Source organism: Halichoerus grypus, chromosome 9, assembly GCF_964656455.1.
Source record: "Halichoerus grypus chromosome 9, mHalGry1.hap1.1, whole genome shotgun sequence".
In the NCBI taxonomy this organism is placed as follows: Eukaryota; Metazoa; Chordata; class Mammalia; order Carnivora; family Phocidae; genus Halichoerus; species Halichoerus grypus.
In genome coordinates, this window is record NC_135720.1 from 95,009,627 (window position 1) to 95,022,959 (window position 13,333).

Sequence of the window (13,333 nt, forward strand, 5' to 3'; positions counted from 1 at the left end):
TAAGATTCAAAATTACATGTTGCAAATTACTACAAAACATTGCTGTCTCTTTTTCTTCCCATCCTTCTTTTACTCCCTCCCTTATTTACTTGTGTCTTATTTCAGACTAGGTGCTCTCTATTCCTTCTTGCCTCCTATCCTGCATGATCAGATCTGACATGTTCCCTTCATGGTTCTTTTATTCAACAATCTATGGAAGTCGTGCTCTATTCCTATCCTATGTCGAGCACAAACACTGTTCTGCTCTTATTCGGTTTTTCTCATGAAAAGCATAGAGGAGTAAGCAAGTAATTTAATTCAGTAAAACAAATGCCCTTATGTGTACCTCTAAAGAGATCTGAAAGTGAAGGAAGAGACATCAACTCTGTCAGAGTGGGGCCAAGATGACTATTGGAGGAGATGTTATCTAAGCTCAGAAATGAAGAATGGGGAGTGGTAGCCTCCAGTGTGATGGCTGGGAGAGACAATTGGTAACAGAATGGAAGCAAGTAACTCGTTTGTGAAACAACAAGAACAGTCAGCATTCCAATGAGTGCTTACTTGGGCTAAGCCCTGTGCCAAGCATATTACATGTATTAACTCAATTGATCTTCACAACTCTATGAGGTAGGTCTTATTAGTTATCACACCAATTTTATAGAGGAAGAAACTGAGACATGGAGAAGTTAAGTAACTTTCCCAAGGTCACACAGCTAGAAAATGGCAGAGTCCTTGACCAAAGTGGTCATGATCCAATTCCAGAAATGTGTAATTTTTTTGCCATCACTCTATTCTGTTCCCACAGTAAAGAACCAAAAACTTTTCAGTATGGTGAGGTGTTTCCTTTAGTGGTAGTAATAATACTATAAAATTTTGATTCTTAAAGACCATATTTATAAAATTATATACATCTCATATATTTTTAAATTTCTGGTTATATTTTAAGTAATGTTGAAGAGGGGAAATTGTTATGCCCTTCAAGGTGATGTCTCCCCAAAGCAAATCAATATCCTTCTACATGCTCTTAGGTATAAATGTTTTTGTTCATACTATACACGTAAGGGCATAAATGTTGTCTAATTCATCGTTTTGCACCCAGAACCTAGCACAGCACTTTGAAGGTAGCTACTGGTTAATCACTACTTTTTGATCAGGACTGAACTGAATTGAGGAAGAGATTCCTTCACAAAAAACGATTTTTATGAAAAATTATACATGTCACGTTGGTTTATGGGAAGCCATGGGAATTCCTGAATACGTAAGTATATTGTTGCCTATCACTACTAAATCTTTAGCTTAGGAAGAACTTAATCTTCTTGTCCAAAAGAACATTATTCTTTTCTTGAGCTCATGTGACTGGGCTTCCCTGCCTGGAAAATAATAATACTTGGCTGAGATAGTGGAAATTTACTCTTAGGTAAGCAGAGGATTTGGCATGTAACCGTTAAGGTACATGACCTGATTTTCCATATAAAATACATTATCCATTTTACTATGTCACAAAAATCGATCTGATTATATATTTTTAAAGACTTCATTTTTTTGAGGGTAGTTTTAGCTTCAAAGCAAAATTCAGAGGAAGGTACAGAACTTTCCCATATATTGCCTGTCCTCACGCATGCACATCCTGTCCCATTATCAACATCCCCCACCAGAATGGTACATTAGTTACAACTGAGAAACCTACATTGATACATCATAATCACTCAAAATCCATAGTTTACATTAGGGTTCACTCTTAAATTCTATGGGTTCGGACAAATGTATAATGACATGTATCCATCATTATACTATCATATAGAGTATTTTTACTACCCTGAAAATCCTCTGTGCTCTACCTATTCATCCTCCCCCCTTCCCTAATTCCTGGAAACCACTGATCTTTAATTCATAATTTCTTTCTTCATAGTTTTTTTTTTAAAGATTTTATTTATTTGACAGAGAGAGATAGCGAAAGCAGGAACACAAGCAGGGGGAGTGGGAGAGGGAGAAGCAGGCTTCCCGCTGAGCAGGGAGCCCAACGTGGGGCTTGATCTCAGGACCCTGGGATCATGACCCGAGCCGAAGGCAGACGCTTAACGACTGAGCCACCCAGGGGCTCCTCTTTCTTCATAGTTTTGTGGTTTCATATAGTTGGAATCATATACTATGTAGCCTTTTCAAATTAGCTTTTTCCATTTAGAGATATGCATTTAAGGTTCTCCCATATCTTTTCATGCCTTGGTAACTTATTTCTTTTAGCACTGAATAATATTCCATTGTCTGAATATATCACAGTTTATTTACGCATTTGCCTATTGAAGGACATCTTGGTTGGCTTTCAAGTTTGGGCAATTTTGAATAAAGTTGCTACAAACATTTGTGTGCAGATGCTTCTGTGAACAAAGGAGTTTTCAACTCCTTTGGGTAAGAACCAAGCAGCAAAATTGATGGAGCATATAGGACTATCATTTAGTTTTATAAGAAATCACTAAACTGTCTTCCAGAGTGGCTGTACCATTTTGTATTCCCACCAGCAAGAATGAGAGTTCCTGCTGTTCCAAACCCTCACCAGCATTAGGTGTTATCAGTGTTCTAGAATTTGGCTATTCTAATGGGTATATAGTGTTATTTCATTATTTTAATATACATTTCACTACTAACATATGACGTGGACCATCCTTTCGTATGATTTTTTGCCACCTGTATATTTTCTTTGGTGTGGTGTCTGCTAATGTGTTTGGCCCATTTTTTAATCAGGTTGTATGTTGTTTTGCTGAGTTTTGTTTTGTTTTTCTTTCCTGCAAACCCCCCAGCCCCAAGGTTTATGTGTTCATTTTTTAAAACTGCATTATTGAAGTATAGTTGGCATACAATGTTATATTAGTTTCAGGTGTACAACATAGTAATTTGACAATTCTATACATTAATCAATGCTCACTACAATGAATGTAGTCACCATCTGTCATCATACAATGTTATTACATCTTGATGAGTTTTAGGAATTCTTTGTATATTTTGGATAACAGTCCTTTATTAGATGGGTCTTTTGTGAATATTTTTCCCAATCTGTGGCTTGTCTTCTCATTCTTTGGATATTGTCTTTCACAGAGTAGAAGTAATTGATTTTAACAAAATCCAGTTTATCAATTATTTTTCATGGATCATGCCTTTGGTACTGTATCTAAAAAATAGACATGCCCAGGGTCATCTAGGTTTTCTGCTATGTTATCTTCTAGAAGTTTTATGGTTCTAAATTTTATATTTAAGTCTGTGACAGATTTCTGAGTTAGTTTTAGTGAAGGGTATAAGGCCTGTGTCTAGATACATTTTTGTTGTTGTTGTTGTGTGAATGTCCAGTTGTTCCAGCATCATTTGTTGAAGAGACTGTCTCTCCTTGTTTCACTTTTGCTCCTTTGTCAAAGATTAGTTAACTATATTTACAAGGGTGTTTCTGGTCTCTCTATTTTTTCCATGTCTCTATCTGTTTATTATTTCTATAATACCACAATCTTGATTACTGTAGCTTTAGAGTAATTCTTGAAGTCAGGTAGTGTCAGTCCTCCAACTTTGTTCTTTATTTAATATTGTATTGGCTATACTTCCCCTTATGCCTCTCCATATAAACTTTAGAATCAATATTTTGATATCCATAAAATAATTTGCTAGGATTTTAATTGGAATTTCAGTGAATCTATAGATCAAGTCAGGCAGAACTGACATCTTGACAATATTGGGTTTTCCTATCCATGAACATGGAATGTCTATTTATTTAGTTCTTTGATTCCATTTATCAGAGTTTTGTAGTTTTTCTTCTATAAATCTTGTATATATTTTGTTAGACTTATATTTATACCTAAGTATTTCATTTTTTGAGGACTAAGGTGAATGTTAATATGTTTTTAATTTCAAATTCCTTTTGTTTATTGCTGTCATGAAAAGGAAAACAATTACTTTTGTATATTAAACTCATACACTGCAGCTGTGCTGTAATTGCTTATCAATTCCAGGAGTTTTTGTTGATTTTTGCATTTTCCATAGATAAATTCATCTACAAACATGAGTGAACAATAACAGTTTTATTTCTTCCTTCCCAAACTGTATACATTCTATTTCCTTGTCTTGTCTAATTACATTAGCAAGGACTTGTATTGCAATGCTGAAAAGGAGTGGTGAGAGGGGAAATTCTTGCCTTGTACCCGATTGTAGAGAAAAAGCTTCAAGTTTCTTACCATTAGTATGCTGTTAGCTGTTACATTTTTTGGTAGACATTCTTTAAGTTGAAGTATTTTCTCTGTATTCCTGGTTTACTGAGTTTTTATCATGAACAGATGTTGGATTTTATGAAATGCTTTTTCTGCATCTATTGATATGATCATATGATTTCTTTTTAACCTGTTGATGTGATGGATTACATTAAATGAATTTTGAATGTTGAACCAGCCTTGCATACCTGGGACAAATCCCACTTACTTGTGGCATATAATTCTTTTTTATATTTTTTGGATTTAATTTGCTAAAATATTTTGAGTATTTTTGCATCTAAGTTCATGAGAAATATTAGTCTGTCATTTTCTTTTCTAGCAATGTCTTTGTCTGGTTTTGTAATTTGGGTAATGCTGGCCTCATAAAATGAGTTAGGAAGTATTCTCTATGCTTTTATTCTCTGAATGAGATCGTAGAAAATGCTATTTCAACAAATATACATGCTGTGCACTCTATATTATGGTGAAAGATATTCATGTATTGAATTCTAATGTTAAAAGCAACTCTTCAAGCTTTTACTCAGATAAAAATGCAGGCACTGAATGGCACAGTGCCACTGTGAAAACTTGCATTGAGTGACAATTTCCTTTGGATGTTATTGTTTATTTATTTTCTAATAGAGATAACATTCACATAACATAAAGGTCACCATTTTAATAATTTTACAGTACACAAATCAGTGGTTTTAAATATACTTATAAGGTGCAACCATCATCATTCCAGAATGTTTCCATCACCCCAAAGAAAACCCGTATCTTCCCATTCATCTATCCTCCCATATGCTGGAAACTGGGTTTAATTCTTCTGGAAAGTTCCTATAAATTGAATCATAGGATATGTGGGCTTTTGTTTCTGGCTTCTTTTATTTAGTATAATATTTTCAAGGTTTTTCCATGTTATAGCACACACCAGTATTTTTTTATGGCTGAATAATATTCTATTGTATGTATATATCTCTTTTATTTATCCATTTGGAAGTTGATGGACTTTGGGATTGTTTCCACTTTTTGGCTGATATAAATAATGCTGTTATAAAAACCCGTGTACGAGTTTTGGTGTGAAATTATGTCTTCAGTTCTATTAACTATATACTGAGAAGAATTACTATTTCATTTGGTAACTCTATTTTTTAAGGAATTGCCAAACCACTGTCCACAGTGGCTATACCCTTGTACACTACCACTAGCAATGTATAAGTTTTCCAACTTCTCCACATTCTTACCAATATTTGTTATTTCTATTTTTTTTATTATTATTGTAGGTATCCTCATGGATATTCAGTGGTATCTCACTGTGGGTTTAATTTCCATTCCCCTAATGACTAATGATGCTGAACATCCTTTCACATTCTTCTTGGCCACTGTGTATCTTCTTTAGAGAAATAGCTATTCAAGTTGTTTACCTATTATTATTTTTTTGTTGACTTGTAAGCATTTTTAAAAATATATTCTGGTTACTAGACTTTTATCAGACACAATTTGCAACTCTTTATACTTAATAGTGTCCTTTGATGCAAAAAAGATTTTAATTTTAATGTTCAATTTATTTATGTTTTGTTATTTTTGCTTTGGTATTATATTTAAGGAGCCATTGTCTACCCAAGGTCACAAAGATTTACACCCATATTTCCTTTTAAGATTTTTATTGTTTTAGCATTTACATTTAGGTCTTTGATCCATTTTGAATTAATTTTCATATGCCACATGAGAAAGAGGTCCAAAATCATTTGTTTTTATGTGGATATCCAGTTGTCCCAGCACCATTTGTTGAAAAAACTCTTTTTTTCCCCATTGAAAATCAATTAGCCATAGATGAATGGGTTCATTTTTGGACTCTGAATTATCTGCCATTGATCTATATATCTATCCTTATACCAGTATAGCAGTGTTTTGATTACTGTAGCATTGATGTATGTTTTGAAATTGAGAAGGATAAGTCCATAAATTCTGTCCTCCTTTTTTAAGATTATTTTGGCTACTTGGAATCTCTTGAAGTTCCATGTGAATTTTAGGATCAACTTGTCCCATTCCAAAAAGAAAAGAAAAGAAAAGAAAAAAGGCAGTTTGGGAATTTATTTAATAGAGACTGCACTGAATTTGTAGATCAAGTTGAAGAGTATTGCTATTTTAATATTGTCTTCCAATCTATAAACATGGAATGTCTTTCAATTTATTTAGACTTAGTTACTTTCAATAATATTTTATTTGCAGTCTATAAAACTTGCAATTACTTGTTTAAATTCATTCCTAAGCATTTTATTCTTTATGATGTTATTATAAATGGAATTGTTAATTACATTTTTGGATATTTCATTACTAGTGTACAGAAATACAACTGATTTTTGCATATTGACTTATATCCTAAAACTTTGCAGAACTCATTATTAACTCTGGTAGTTTTGCATGTGTGGAACCTTTGCATTTTTCTATATATAAGATCATTTCATCTGACAAAGATAGTTTTGCTTTTTCCTTTCAAATCTAGATGCCTTTTCTTTTCCTTGCCTAATTGGCTAGAACTTCCTGTACAATGTTGAATAGAATAAGTGAGAGTGTACCTCCTTGTCTTTTTCCTGACTGTAGGGGGAAAGCTTTTAGTTTTTGACCATTAAGTATGATGTTAGATATGGGTTTTCAAAGATGTTCTTTGTCAAATTGAGGAAGTTCTCTTCTATTCCTAGATTGCTGTTTTTATCATGAAAATGTGTTGGATTTGTCAACTTTTTCTACATGTACTGATATGATCCTGTATAGTGTTTTTGTTTTGTTTTGTTTTTCCTTTATGTTATTACTATGGTGTACTGCACTGGTTGATGAAGTTTAACCAGTGTTGTGTTCCCGGCATAAATCTCACTTGTCCATGGTATATTATACTCCTAATAAATTGCTGAATTCAGTTTGCTAACATTTTCTTGAGGATTTTTGCATCTACATTGATAATAGACGTTGGTCTGTAATTACTTTCTTGTGATATTTTTGTCTGGCTATGATATCAGAGTAATACCAGCCTCATAGAGAGATTCTGGCTTTGACTTCATTTTTACTATTTACTAGTTGTTTGAAACTGAGGAAGTCACTTGACAATTTAAAGCTTTAGAATCCTCATCTCTGGATGAACAATAACTCCACACAAATTATTGTGAGGGTTAAATGAGCTTATTATGTGTGCTTTGTAAACTGTCAATCACAGTATTTATATCAAATTTCAAGAAGTGTTGATGTCGGAGTTAAGAATAACAGCAAAGAGTGGAAGGTTAGAATTAGAAACATATGTACCTTAACCAGGATTATATACTGGTAATTTTTATTGGTTTTCATTACAGCATCTATAAAATAAGTTCTATTCATTATACTTGTGCTATAATAATCACATTAACAACAATAATATAACTATAATGATAAAATAATATATTGCTAATACTGTACATATTGGGTGCATACTGCCCCATATTTATTAACTTATTTAATTTTCATAACCTCACAATGTAGATGCTATTATTTTCCCTCATTTTCTAAATGAGTATGGTACAGGAATACCTCAGAGATATTGTGGGTTTGGTTCCAGACCACTACAATATAGCATATACTGCAATAAAGCAAGTCAAGTGAATTTTTCAGTTTTCCAGTACATATGAAAGTTCTGTTTACATTACATACTATAGTCTTTTAAGTGTGCAAGAGCATTGTCTTTTTTTAAAAATATTTTTAACTAACTTTGCCTTTTAATAATGGAAGCAATTTACCATTCCAGAAATCGTTGTAGGGAAGAAAAATCTTCCCTATAAAAATAAACTCATCAAAATTTATAAATATTAAAACTTTTTTACTTCTGCAACTTAAAATGCTGCCCTGCAATACTACCCCCTTCATTTAGCAACATTCCTGTACCATCACATATTGAAGGGAAAACAGTATTACAGCAAAGCTTAGTTTAACATAAGAATTTGTACAATGCTTTTTTAAATCTTTGGCCTTAGTGGCCTTTCTTCTTTTTTGCATGAAAAAAGCTGCTGCTATAACCAGTGTTTGGGAGAGAACATCAGTATTCAAAGAACTATGTACTGATAGAATTCCAATACAGCAAGTTTTCCAAATTGCAACTTGTAGTGCGCACAACAATGAGCGAGGTTCTGTATACTACATGAGGATGTCTATTTTAGACAATCTACTTCAAGTAAAAAACAAAATTTTTTTCACAGATAGCCATCAGCTACTAGTTGAGGTTTTAACAGTGTCTTAATCTATAAAACAAATGCTTAACAAAATATTAGCTTACCGGATGGGCAATTAAAAGACCAGGTATTTGGTAACAATATACTCAAACCCAAGCATTAAGTCTTAAAAAGAACAATGTACATACCTTAATTAAAAATGCTTTAATTGCTAAAAATGCTAAACATCATCTGAGTTTCCAGCAAGGTATCATCTTCTTGCCAGTGAAGGGTCTTACCTTGATGTTGATGGTGGCTGACTGTTCAAGGTGGTGGCTGCTGAAGGCTAAGGTGGCTGTGGCAATTTCTTAAAATGAGACAACACTGAGGTTTCCCATGGCAATTGATTCTATCTTTCATGAACAACTTGTAGCATGTGATGCTATTTAATAGCACTTTACCCACAGTAGCACTTCTTTCAAAAATAGAGTCAATGCTCTCAAACCCTGCCACTGCTTTCTCAACTAAACTCTTTTGTTGTCATTTCAACAACCTTCCCAGCATCTTCAGCAGGAGTAGATTGCATCTTAAGAAACCACTTTCTGTGCTCATCATAAAAAGCAACTCCTTGTCCATTTAAGTTTGATCATGAGATTGCAGCATTTCAGTCACATCTTCAGGTTCCACTTCTAATTCTTGTTTTCTCACTATTTCCATCACATCTTTCCTCCATGAAGTCTTGAACCTCTCAACATTATCCATGGGGGGTTGGATTCAACTTCTTTGAACTCCTATTAATGTTGATATTTTTACCTCTTCCCATGAGTCATAGATATTCTGAATGGTACCTAGAACAGTGAATCCTGCCCAGAAGGTTTTCAACTTACTTTACCCAGATCCATCAAAGGAATCACTATTTATGGCAGTCATAGCCTTTGGACATGTATTTCTTACATAATAAGACTCAAAAGTCAAAATTACTCCCTGATCCTTGGGCTACAGAATGGATGTTGTATTAGCAGACATGAGAACAACATTAACCATGTCCATCTCCATCAGAGCTCTTGGGGGACCAGATGCACTGTCAATGAGGAGTAATATTTTGAAGGAATTTTTTTTTTTAGCAGTAGGTCTCAACAGTGGGTTTAGAATATGCAGTAAATCATTTTGTAAACAGATGTGCTGTCATCCAGGCTTTGTTTTTTTATTTATAGAGCACAAGCAAAAACTGATTTAGCATAATTCTTAAAGGCCCTAGGAATTTTGAAATGGTAAATGAACATTGGCTTCAACTTAAACTCACCAGCTGCATTAACTCCTAACAAGAGAGGCAGCCTGTCCTTAGAAGCGTTGAGGCCAGGCAGTGACTTCTCTTCTCTAGCTATGAAAGTCCTAGATGGCATCTCCTTCCAATATAGAGCTGTTTTGTCTAGAAAACAGAAAAATCTGCTATTTAGTCTAGACCTTCCATAATCGTCTTAGCTAGATCTTCTGGGTAACCTATTGCAGCTTCTACAACAGCATTTGCTGCTTCACCTTGTGCTTTTATGTTATGGAGATGACTTCTTTCTTTAAACCTAATGAACTAACCTCTGCCAGCTTCAAACTTCTGCAGCTTCCTCACTCAGCCTTCATAAAATTGAAGAGAGTTAGGACCTTGCTCTGGATTAGGCTTTAGTTTTAAAGAATGTTGTGGCTGGTTTGATCTTCTGGACAGACCACAAAAACTTTCTTTATATCAGCAATAAGACTATTTGCTTTCTTATCATTCATGTGTTCACTGGAGTAACACTTTTAATTTCCTTCAAGAACATTTCCTTTGCATTCATTCACAACTTGGCTATTTGGCACAAGAGGCCTAGTTTTCAGCCTATTTCACATTCAACATGCCTTCCTCACAAAGCTTAATCATTTCTAGCTTTTCATTTAAAGTGATAGACATTGGGGAGGGTATGTGCTATGGTGAGTGCTGTGAATTGTGTAAGACTGTTGAATCACAGACTGGTACCCCTGAAACAAATAATACATTATATGTTTAAAAAAAAAAAAAAAAAAGGAAGAAGATAGAAGGAGGGGAAGAATGAAGGGGGGGAAATCGGAGGGGGAGACGAACCATGAAAGACTATGGACTCTGAGAAACAAACTGAGGGTTCTAGAGGGGAGGGGGGTGGGGAGATGGGTTAGCCTGGTGATGGGTATTAAAGAGGGCACGTATTGAATGGAGCACTGGGTGTTATACGCAAACAATGAATCATGGAACACTACATCAAAAACTAATGATGTATGGTGATTAACATAACATAATAATAAAAAATAAAATAAAATAAATAAAGTGAGAAACATGCAACTTTTTCTTTCACTTGAACACTTAGAGGCCACTGTAGAATTATTAATTGGCCTAATTATCTCTCAGGTAATAGGGAGTCCTGAGGAAATGGAGAGAGATGAGGGAATGGCCTTTGATGGAGCAGTCAGAACACACATAACATTTATGGATTAAGTTTACCATCTTATATGGGTATGGTTTATGGCACCCCAAAATGATTACAATAGTAACTTCAAAGATCACTGATCACAGATCACCATAACATATGATAATGCTGAGAAAGTTTGAAATATTGCAAAAATCACCAAAATGTGACACAAAGATACAAAGTGAACAAATGCTTTTGGAAAAATGGTGATGATAGATGTGCCCAATTTAGGGTCACCACAAACCTTCAATTTGTAAAAACCACATTATCTGCAATGCACAATAAAGTGAAGCTCAATAAAACAATGTATGCTTGTGCCTGGCAGTGAAATTGCTGGATTGTATGGTGGATCTATTTTTAACTTTCTAAGGAACCTCCATATTATTTTCCATACTGCTTGGAGCAATTTACATCCCTACCAACTACATATAAACGTTTCCTTATCACCATATCATCACGTTACCATTGTCTCATGTCCTCTTGGTGATAACCATTCTAATAGGTATGAGGTGATATCTCAAGGTTATTTTTTTCATTTCCCTGATAATTAGTGATATTGGGCATCCCTTCATGTGCCTACTGGTGATTTTGATGTTCCCTTTGGAAAAACTGGATATTTAGTCCTTTTGATCACTTTTTAATCAGATTGTTTTGTTGTTGTTTTTAAGTTACAGGAGCTCCTCATTTATTTTGAATATGAACTCCTTACCTGATACATTGTTTCAAAATTTTTCTTCTATTCTATAGGTTGTCTTATCATTTTATTTATTTATTTAAAGTATTTATTTATTTATTTGAGAAAGCAAGTGAGAGAGCACAAACAGGAGAAGCGGCAGAGGGAGAGGGAGAAGCAGGCTCCCCACTGAGCAGAGAGCCCAATGTGGGGCTAGATCCCAGGACCCTGAGATCATGACCTGAGCTGAAGGGAGATGCTTAACTTACTGACCCACCCAGGCATTCCATTATCATTTTATTATATCTCATGCTGTGCAGAAGTTTTTGAGTTCGATATAGTCCTATTAATATTTGCTTTTATTGTTTAGATATCAGTAGTTTTTTTTAAGTTTTTGTTTAAATTCCAGTAAATGAAGTGTAATATTAGTTTCACGTGTACAATATAGAGATTCAACACTTCCAAACATCACTCAGTATTCATCACAAGTGCACACCTTAATCCCTATCATCTATTTAACCCACCTCCACCCACCTCCCCTCTGGTAACCATCACTTTGTTCTCTATAGTAAGAGTCTGTTTCCCAGTTTGCCTCCCTCCCTTTTTTTTTCCCTTTGCTCATTCGTTTTGTTGCTTAAATTCCACATGAGTGAAATCACATGGTATTTGTCTTTCTCTAATGTATTTCACTTAGCATAATACTCTCTAGCTCCATCCATGTTTTTGCAGGTGGCAAGATTTCATTCTTTTTATGGCTGAATAATATTCCATTATATAAATATACCACATCTTCTTTATCCAGTTATCAGTTAATGGAGACTTGGGCTGTTTCCATAATTTGGCTATTGTAGATAATGCTGCTATAAACATTGGAGTGCATGTATCCTTTGAATTAGTGTTTTTGTATTCTTTCGGTAAATACTTAGTAGTGCAATTGCTGGATCATAGGGTAGTTCTATTTTACCTTTTTGTGAAACCTCCATACCATTTTCCAGAGTGGCTGTACCAGTTTGCATTCCCACCAACAGTGCAAAAGGGTTCCCCATTCTCCACATCCTCGCCAATACCTGTTGTTTATTGTGCTGTTGATTTGAGCCATTCTGACAGATGTGAGGTGATCTCATTGTAGTTTTGATTTGCATTTCCCTGATGATCTGTGGTCCTCTGATATTACAAATGCGCAACAAAATTTTGAGACACTGTCCTAAATACTATCTATTCAAATGTAGTTCTCAGACCGGTAGCACCAAAATCACCTAGGAGCTTGCTAGAAATGCAGAAACATGGCCTTACCCCAGATCCACTTAATCTGAGTCTATATTATTAACAATATCTGTAGGTGATTCATATGCATGCTGAAATTAGAAAAATACTGATTGAAATTTAGAAGATAAATTAAACAAAATTCCTGAGCAAATAATAATATGCAGAAAACAGTTTGGGCAAAAATATTGGTATCAAAATTGTCTGTAAAGTAATGTTAAGGAGAAAAGAAAAGCCTTCATTTTTTTTTTTCACTAACCTTTACCCTAACCTGATATTCTGATTTTATTAATCAAATGTCAGGTGCTTTATCTGCAAGATTAATTATTCCAACTTCTTTCCAATAAGGCATCTTACATTTGCCCAAGACTCAATTAGCATTTTTGACCTTGAAATGTCAGTTTTGTTATAGATCTGTATTGTGAAAATTAATGTCTGCAAGTCTTTTTCAGTGTAGTAATAAGAACTTTATAACAATGTGGTACTTTTTGCTATTATGTGAATAAATTATTGCTTTACATTAAAGCAAGTATACTTTTTTCAGGTTTT